This window comes from Monodon monoceros, unplaced genomic scaffold (assembly GCF_005190385.1).
Source record: "Monodon monoceros isolate NGI ecotype Baffin Bay Population unplaced genomic scaffold, NGI_Narwhal_1 Super_Scaffold_1, whole genome shotgun sequence".
NCBI classification, from domain to species: domain Eukaryota; kingdom Metazoa; phylum Chordata; class Mammalia; order Artiodactyla; family Monodontidae; genus Monodon; species Monodon monoceros.
Window position 1 is genome coordinate 24,800,193 of NW_021703765.1, and position 10,296 is coordinate 24,810,488.

General features: G+C 41.9%; 1 non-coding gene across 1 annotated transcript; it reads right to left on the minus strand.

Moving 5' to 3' along the window:
* Positions 1-1,340: 1,340 nt before the first annotated feature.
* LOC114902324 lies at positions 1,341-1,443 on the minus strand. Its single transcript, XR_003795475.1, has one exon. It is a non-coding gene; the product is annotated as a U6 spliceosomal RNA (small nuclear RNA).
* Positions 1,444-10,296: the final 8,853 nt, after the last annotated feature.

Here is a 10,296-nt window from a genome sequence, read left to right on the forward strand (position 1 = left end):
GCGTCTTTCAGTGAACTTCACTTGAACCAACTCTTTCACTCCACTCTATCCTGAGAGGCAGGCACTGTTTATATCCACTCCACAGGCGAGGAAACTCGCCTGTGAGGCCCAGAGGATGACCTGATTTGCCAAAGACCACACAGACAGCTGTGGAGCTAGTCTCCCCACTGGCAACGAGCACCTCTGCTTTCTCAGCCTCCCTGTGGCCCAGCTTAGCAGCCCAGCTGTCCTTCCTCAGCCTGGAAGCTGGCTGCTTTAGGACAATCCAAAGCAGGGCATAATCCTCTGTGTGGTAGGACAACCCTACAACACAGTATAAAACAACAGGGTTTACCACCCCAGGTTGAATATACAACAGGAGCCAGGAAAGGCTTCATCCTTGGGTGGCAGATCCATGAAATGTCACTGAAGCTAAGTCAGGTTGAAGCTGGGAGGAAGGCTTCACAGAGCCCTCTGCCTCCTCAACTTAGAGGTCACTTCCTTTGGCCGGGGTCCCTGATCTCCACTGAGTCCAGAAAACTTCTTCCATCTTCTCATGCACAGAGCTCACATCATCATTGCATTGGACATTCTCTATTGCACTTGCCCTTTTGCTTGTCTGCAGCCCTTTCAGGCTCTCAGCATCTGAGGGTGGGACCATTGTTGGTCCCGTGATACTATGATACCATGTTGGTATCCCTAGCCATTAGTCCATGGTCTGGCACACGGGAGGTGTTACCAAAAAAATGTATTAAATGAGGAAGTGACTCAATCATATAGTATCACATAAGATTGTGGGGAAGTTTCTTACCTGGACAAAAATTCTGAGATGACCACACTGGAGCTGACATCTGTTAGGGTCACTGAAATGGCAAAAAGGAGCAAGGTCTTGGTTTTGCCTTAAGTCCCTGGCATGAGTAGGTCTCCTGGCTGCAACGGTCATTAGCAGTTCTGTGCCTTTGTCAGGCTGTGTCAGTAGAGACTTGACCTTGTAGGATGCTGCAAGTTGATGTTAGTGACGTTCATGGCAATCCCAGGGGAAGGCCTCTCTTCTCATGGTGCCATTGCTGGACCTTTTCTTTGGATCAAGAAAACAGTAAGCTATCAGGTTTTCAGTACATTTTATTTAATTATTATTATTATTATTTTTTTTTTTTGCGGTACGCGGGCCTCTCACTGTTGTGGCCTCTCCCGTTGCGGAGCACAGGCTCCGGACGCACACGCTCAGCGGCCATGGCTCACGGGCCCAACCGCTCCGCGGCATGTGGGATCTTCCGGACCGGGGCACGAACCCGTGTCCCCTGCATCGGTAGGCGGACTCTCAACCACTGCGCCACCAGGGAAGCCCTATTATTATTTTTTTTAATATGGAACGCTTCATGAATTTGTGTGTCATCCTTGCCCAGGGGCCATGCTAATCTTCTCTGTATCGTTCCAATTTTAGTATATGTGCTGCTGAAGCGAGCCAAGTAAATTTTAAATAGTTATTGGATTTTAAATTCATTTGGAAGAATACACATATGAACATATAAAAGATATAAAAAAATAAAATGAATATATATCTACTGTGCAGTAAGGTTACGAAATTGTTTTTACATATTGCACTTATTATTTTATTCAAAATATTATCAAATTTCCATTGTAATAACTTTGAAACTTCCTGTGCATTCCTTCCAAATTCCTTTCCCATCTCCAGGGAAAATTTTAGGGTTATAGTTTCCTTTTTTCCTTTATAATTTATCACATATGTATGTATCAGAAATAATATATTATTTAGTTTCGAATGTTTTTGAAATTTATTTAAGTGGAATCATATTGCACACATTCTTTTATGACTTGATTTTTTTTTTTACTCAACATTTTTGTAACTTTTGTCCGTGTTGGTAAATGCAGCTGTGGTATACTCGTGTGCACTGTTGGATTATATTCCATTTTATGACCAAATCACAATATATTCATCCATTCTCCTTTCTTCTGAATAATAGTTTGATGGTATATATATTTATATATTTTTCATCCTTTTACTTTCAGCCTTTGTCTTTATGTTTTAGGAATGTCTCTTGTAGATAGCTTATAGCTAGATTATTTTAAAATTCAGTTATATGAACTTTTTTTTTTTTTTAAAGAAGATGTTGGGGGGTAGGAGTTTAGTAATTTATTTTTGCTGTGTTGGGTCTTCGTTTCTGTGCGAGGGCTTTCTCTAGTTGTGGCAAGCGGGGGCCACTCTTCATCACGGTGCTTGGGCCTCTCATTGTCACGGCCTCTCTTGTTGCAGAGCACAGGCTCCAGACGCGCAGGCTCAGTAGTTGTGGCTCACGGGCCTAGTTGCTCCGCGGCACGTGGGATCCTCCCAGACCAGGGCTCGAACCCGTGTCCCCTGCCTTAGCAGGCAGATTCTCAACCACTGCACCACCAGGGAAGCCCCTATATGAACATTTTAAACTGGTAAGTTAATTAATCCAGTTATGTTTTTTCTGATTACTGATAAATGTAGATTTATTTATATTATCTTATTTTGCATTTTCAATTCCCCAATTTTCTTCATTTCTTTTTTCATCTTTCTTGTTTTCTTGTGTACTGAGGACTCCCCTGCCTCCCACCAATATTTTCGAGTTACAAATCTTAGTTCTAGCATTCTAGTGGTTGCCCTAGAAACCTTGATAAGTGTACTTAATCTAATAAAATTAAAAGCTAATCGGTATCTTTACTCTCCTGTTCAAGGCCCATAGATTTAACCCCACTCACTTCCTGTCCGACTTACTGTGGCAGACACATCCCAATGATCCATATTCTTGTATAATCCTCTCTTCTAGAGTATGAGTGGGACCTGTGACTTGCTTCTAATCCAAAGAATATGGCAAAGATGATGGCATGTCACTTCCATGAGTATGTTTCTTTATATAGGACTCTGTCCTAGCAGACTGAAGAGAAAGAGCTTCCTGCCAGTCTTGAAGAAGCAAAAAATCATGTGTGTTCACATCTACAGATAGGGCCGTGTGGCAGGGAATGGTGGGAAAGCTCTAAATGCTGAGAGACAGTAGGAAAATGGGAACCTCATTTCTACAACTTTGAGGAGGTGAATTCTGTTGACAACCCGAAGGAGCCCAGAAGTCCATTTTTCCCAGTCGACCATATGATGAGGCTGTCTTCTCTGACACCTGGACTGCAGTCTTGTGAGACCCTGATCATAGGACCCAGTTACATGCCTGGATTCCTGACCCCTGGAAATTGTGAAATAATGAATGGGTGCTAAGTTGCTATGTTTGTGGTAATTTGTTACACTATACAGAAATAGAAAACCAATACATATATGTATAATAATTTTTCCAATGTTTTACTTAAATTTGCTGGTAAAGCCACTTGAACCTGTTATTTCCTTTGTGTAAAAGTTCTAAATTATAGATTGAGTTATTACAATAGTCATAGGACTACTCAGATTTCCTATTTCTTCCTGAGTCAATTTTAGTAGTTGTATGCTTCTAGGAATTTATTTCCTGTAAACTTTAAAATATATTGGCACAAAGTTTTTCAGTACATTCTTTTGACCTTTTTCATGTGGGTAGGATCTGTAGTGATGTATTCATTCCTTATATTGGTTATTTGTTCCTTCTCTCTTTTTTCTTAATTAGTCTCACCCAAGGGTTATCAGTTTAATTTTTCTTTCTAAAGAACCAATTTTTAGCTGTATCATCTGTACTGTATATGATTTTTATTAAATTAATTTCTGCTCTTTTATTATTAAACTCTAATTCTTGTTTTTGGATTTTCTTTGTTACTTCTTTTCTAAATTTTTGAGATGGATTTTTCTTTAGCTTTTCTTTTTTTGGTGATAATATATGCATTTGAGCCTATTAAATTTCCCTCTGGTGTTTTAGTAGCGTCCACCAAGTTCTGGTGTTAAACATTTTATTATTACTCAGTTAAAAATATTACCAAGTTTCCACTGTAATTATTTTCTTTGACTCATGGGTGTTTTAGAAATGTATTTCTTTAATTTCCATGCACATGGGGACTTTTCAGTTATATTTTTATTATTAATTCCTAGCTTAAGTTAATTGTGCTTAGAAACATACTCAGCATAATTTGGTTTTCTTTTTAAAATTGAGTTGTAATTTACATACAATAGTTTGATGAGTTTGGGCAAAAGTATACTCCCATATGACTGGTAATGCAATTAAGATATAGAACATTTCCATCACCTCAATGAAATCTTCATGCTCCTTTCCAATCAATCCACCTCCATCCCACTCCCCCTCTGCTCAAGGCCACTACTGTTTCAATATCTATCACCAGCAACTAATTTTGTCTGTTCTATAATTTTATATGAATGATGTCACATAGTACACATTCTTCTGCCTCTGGCTTTTTTCACACAACCTAACAGTTTTGAGATCCATCCATGCTATTATGTGTTTCTTCCATTTGTATTGCTGAGTAATATGTCACTGTATACCACAGTTTTTCTATCCCTTTTCCTTTGATGGACATTTAGATTATTTCCAGTTTTTGGCTATTATGAATAGCAAAATGAAAATTCTTGTACAGGTCTTTTTGTAGATACATGTTTCTATTTCTCTTGGATATATAACCATGAATGGAGTCCCTTGTTCATAGTATAGGTGTATACTTAGCTTTATAAGAAACTGCTGAACTGTTTTCCAAAGTAGTTGCATCACTTTACAGGCTCACCAGATAGGTTAAAGAATTCCAGTGGCTACATGTTTTGTCCCATGTCAGTCTATTTAATTTTAGTTGTTCTGGAGTGGCTGTACCATTTTACATCTCCACCAGCAAGGTATGAGAGATCCAGTATCTCTGCTGTCACTGTTACGTTAGCCATCCTGATAGGTATGCGATGATAACTTATTGAGGTTTTAATTTTCATTTCCCTAACAGTTAATGATGTTGAACATCCTTTCATGTGCTTATTTGCCACCCATAAGACCTCTTCAGTGAAATTTCCTCATTTTTTTGACAATTTCTAATTGGATTTAAAAAAAATGTTGAGATGTAATTGATATACATTATATTAGTTTCAGGTTTACCATATAATGATTTGATATTTGTATATATTATGAAATGATCACCCAGATAAGTCTAGTTAATGTCCATCACCATACATGGCTACATAATTCTTTTCCCCTTATGATGAGAAAGTTTAAGATCTACTCTCTTAGCGACTTTCAAATATGCCATACAATATTATTAACTATGGTTGCCATGTTGTACGTTACATCCCCATGGCTTGCTTATTTTATAACTGCAAGTTTATATCTTTTGACTCCCTTCACCCATTTTTCCCACCCTAATGTTGAGTTTTGAGAGTTTTTGTACACCTTTTGTTAGATATGTGGTTTGCAAATATTTTCTCCCAGCCTGACACATGTCTTTTCAGCCTCTTAACTGAGTCTTTCACATAGGAAAGGTTTTAATTTTGATGAAGTCCAATTTATCAACTTTTTTCTTTTACGAAACATGCTTTGATGTCAAGTCTAAGAACTCTTCTCCTAGTCCTAGGTCCTGAGATCTTCTCCTATGTTTTCCTATAAGAGTTTTATATTTTACATCTAAGTCCACAATCTATTTTTTTAAATTAATTAATTAATTTATTTATGGCTGTGTTGGGTATTTGTTGCTGTGCGCGGACTTTCTCTAGTTGTGGTGAGCGGAGGCTACTCTTCGTTGCAGTGCGCGGGCTTCTCATTGCAGTGGCTTCTCTTCTTGTGGAGCATGGGCTCTAGGCACGCAGGCTTCAGTAGTTGTGGCACATGGGCTCAGTAGTTGTGGCTCGCGGGCTCTAAAGAGAAGGCTCAGCAGTTGTGGTGCACGGGCTTAGTTGCTTTGTGGCCACAGTCCATTTAAATTTAATTTTTATATGAAGTATGAGGTTTAGTTTGAGGCTCTTTTTTGTTTGTGTGTGGCCTATGGCTGTCCAATTGCTCAAGCACCATTTGTTAAAAAGACCATCCTTCCTCCATTTGATTTGGCACATTTGTTAAAAATCAGTTGGGCATATTTGCATGGGTCAGTTTCTGGGTTCTCTACTGTGTTCCATTTATCCGTGTGTCTATCCTGCCACAAATAGCACACTTTCTAGATTACTGTAGAAATACAGTAAACCTTACTTTGGCTAGAGTAATTACTCCCATTTTATTCTTCTTTTTAAAATTTGATTTAGCAATTCTAGGTCCTTTGCCTTTCCATTTAAATTTTAGAATGTATGAAATAAAACCATAATATTTCACTTTAATTCTTGAAGGATACCTTCTGCTGGGTATAGAATTCTAGGCTGGCAGCTGTTTCTTTCAACACTTAGAAGATATCTTCCCATAATCTTCTGGCTGCCATCTTTCTATCAAGAGGTCCTTCAAAGATAATCTTCCTCTTCTTTCTGGCTCTTTTTAAGATTTTGTCCTTGTTTTTGTTTTTCACCAGTTTTACTATGTGGCTTTAAATCTTTCATTGGCTTTTGAAAAATCTCAATCATCTGAGATTTCAAATATTGCTTCTGCTTTATCCTCTTTTTTCTGGGATTCCACTTGCATGTGTGATTGACATCCTCATTGTATCTCTTATTTCTTATACTTTTATGTGTATTCCATCCTTTTTGTCTCTCCATGATTCATTCTGATTAATTTTTCTGATGTTTGTTTCTTTTTACTAATTCTTTTTTCACCTTTATCAGCTGTTAAAGCCATACACTGAATTCTTAATTCGGGTTATTTTACTTTTCATTTCTAGAATTTTTATTTTAAAAATTTAAAATATTTTTCAGTTTTTTTCTCCTGATGTCCTAAATCTTGTCTTTACCTTATTGTACGATAAAAGCATTCTTGTCTTTCCCACGATTTACTGGCAACTGTGTTCTCTTTTTTTTTTTTTTTTTTTGCGGCACATGGGCCTCTCACTGTTGTGGCCTCTTCCGTTGCGGAGCACAGGCTCTGGATGCGCAGGCTCAGCGGCCATGGCTCACGGGCCTAGCTGCTCCGTGGCACGTGGGATCCTCCTGGACCAGGCACGAACCCGTGTCCCCTGCATCGGCAGGCGGACTCTCAACCACTGCGCCACCAGAGAAGCCCTGCAACTGTGTTCTCTATCACATTGCACTTACACTGTTAATGTTCTGAATATAAAGCATATTAAACATATATTTAGTATTTTACATTTCTGTTATTAGTTTTTGCTCATCATTCTAAAATTTTCAGGTATTTTGCAATCTTCACTTGACGCATTATTGTATAAGTAGGTCAGGAAGTCTGGAGAAAGGACCCTGACTCAAAGAACCATCACCTTTATTCTCTTCTGACACAAGCTCTGAAAAGTAAGTATAGCATGGCATCCAAGGATGGTGCAGTCATGGTGGGAAATCCATGAACTGTAAATTCAGCATATAAGAGAAAGTTCCTGCCCATCAAGGAACTTATCATCTAACTTGGGGGACAAAAGGACACAGATTAAATGATTAGTGGGGCATATTAAAAGTATGCAGCTGGAGGCTAATAATGAAACACAGCTTCTGATGTACTTTGCTTCCTAGATGAAGACTCTAAGGGCTGCAATTGTTGTGAAAGGCCTTGTGTGCTCTTGCCAGGCCTAAGAAAACGGGTCCTACAATGAGTTATTTCTTAAAGCTTTGATTAATTCATTCATCCACTTGACAAATATCTTTGAACACAACATATACCAGGCGCTGAATTCTGTGCCTGCCCCATTGGTGGACAAGCTGGAACTTTACATTCCAGGCATAGTTTCTGGACCAGAGCAGGGAGGGGAGGGTGCCAGGCTGGGGAGGCCCTGCAGGGGAGCAGCCTGAGAGGAAAGAGCTGGGCCTGATGATGAGCTGCCGGCTGACTTCCCAAAACACCTGGCCCTTTTTTGGGGGGGTGGGACCCTGGAAGTTCTGCCTGCTGAGGACATAGTACTAACAAAGGCCCTCACCCTGGCCTTCCGAATTTGGTGTGGGTCTTGGGGTGGGATTAGACGATGGTGTGAGGAAGCCCACCACCTCTTCTCTCTGTGACGTGAACCAGATTGTGATTTTGAAGTGAGTGACTATCTTTTCATCTCTGAACCCCCAAAGCCTGGCACATAGTAGCTGTGCCATCTGTGTTAATCGCTGAAAGATGTTACCCCAAGAATTGTCTGCTTGAGTTCTCTACCTCCAGGTACTTGTCTTATCCCCACTTGAAGACCAGGTTGAAAGAAGTTTACTGATTTGCTCATGGCCGCAGACCCTGCATTTCCTGAAGGCTGATTCAATGCTCTATCTCGTCCATTAAGTTCTCCGTCATAATTCCAGTTCATAACTGGGTTGACCTTTCCCTGAATTCTTAGAACACTTAGCCTGAATTAATCATTTTATCATCTCAATAATAATTGCATCCACTTAAAAAGTCATTTACTGTCTGCCAAGCACTGTGCTAAGTGCTTTCATCCTTCAGCTCAGTTCTTTACAACACCCCTTTGAGAGAGAGACTTTTATTATTCCCGTTACAAAAGAGGAAGTTGGGGTTACAGGAGTTAAACAACATGCCCAGGGTAGCACAGCTAGTAAGTGCTGGAGCCAGGCTTTGAAGCTCTGATGTCTTACTCAGAAGGTTGCCCTCAGAACCATCACGCTGTCCTGCTTTACTGCACTGTGTGTTAGGCTCAGTTCCCCACTGCGAGGCAGGCACTCTCAGGCGCAGGGAGCATGGCTTAGCTGTCTGTTTATTTGCATGTCTTTGCTTCTCTTTTTGATCTTCTGCCCATCCCGGATGGCCTGGCATAATGCCTTTATATGGTTGACTTTCCATGAAGCCTAGTTGACTCCGAATTTTCGCTGTGGCACTGTCAGACAGCAGGCTGCCGCTAGGTGGTGCTACATTCCAGAGAGTGGACGGAGGCTGATCCAGTTCAGCTTGCAAGAGGCAAGCTTCCTGTAGCTCCTGAGTGGGAAAGTTCAGAAGTGGGGAGGCTGGGGCAGGTGAGAAGGGGAAACTCCACACCTGCTGAGGAGAGAAGGGAGGAGAGAGAATCCATCACCCTAGCTGGTGCCTGATGCTGCCTGCCAGGAAGCAGCAGTCAGAAGAAGGGGTTCACCAGAAAGTGGGGTGGAAACGAGTCAGGGCCACAGGCTATCAGAAGAGCAGCGTATAGCGCTCTTAGTAGAGAGGGCCTGCCCAGTCATGTTTTGGTGGAGAAACACGGTCAGTGCCCAGGACTGTGATGGCAGATCTCAGATGTCGGCTGTCCAGGTCAGGGAGGGCTTCCTGGAGGAGGAAGGTCCCAGTGGGCAGATGAGGTCTGATTCTGTGGAGCTGAATGCCAGGCCTTGGTGCTTAGCAGGAAGAACCTAGGATATCAGGAGACCTGAGCGCGACCACGGATGACACTGTGGGTGGTGACTGCCTCTCTCCTGTCTCCTCTTCTGCAGGAGACCATACAGTGTACTGGCCACACCAGGACAAGTAAAAGGGAGTATTATTAACAATTACCCTGGGACAACAGGGGGAAACTGGGACAGCTAGCAGGGCAAAGCAGGACCTGTGATCACCTATCATATCTGAAAATGAATTTCCTTCTAAGGACCATCTTACTCTGAGTCATCTGATGTTTGGCTATAACGGAAGCATGAGGCTGGGACACAGAAATAAGGCCAGATGTCCTGGTTCTGTCACATTGTGAGATGCATAGAAGCTTTGGGTGGAGCTCACTCATTGATCCCGGGTTCCAATCCATCCATCCATCCATCCCATCCATCCATTGATCCCCGGACTATACAGATCCAATAAATCCATATGAAGCACCCCGGGTCCTGGTCCTTGGAGAGTTACACAGACACACCCCTGTCCTCAGAGGAGAGGTACGGCTCCCTCTGCCTGGCCGGGGCTCTCTCGTGCACTGGTTGGGCCCTGTCCCCCTCCCTGATCCTTTCCAGCTCTGCCCCTGAGGAGCCCTGCCCTGTCCACACTCTCTCCCTTGGGCTCCTGGTACATGGAGTGGGCCTTCCCTGGGAGGATTTCTAGGGGGGACTTGGGAAAGCCCCCTATACTGTCTGGCCCTGCCTTGCCCCCCCCCACCTCCTCATCCCACCCCAGCTTCTCCATCCTAACAACCTCATGACAAATTATCCCACAGCTAAGTTAAATTGGCTGCTTCATCAAATGCCATGATTATAGGGTAAGGAAAGTACATAGCTCATTAACTCAAATCCAGTCCCTCCCCCAGGCCTCATCCTTCCTCCCTTCACTTATTTCTGGAGAAGGGACTTGGCCAGAGAACAGCTGCCTCTTTCCTTCAAGGACTTCTTGGGTGAGGGAGAAACTTGAGGGCAGA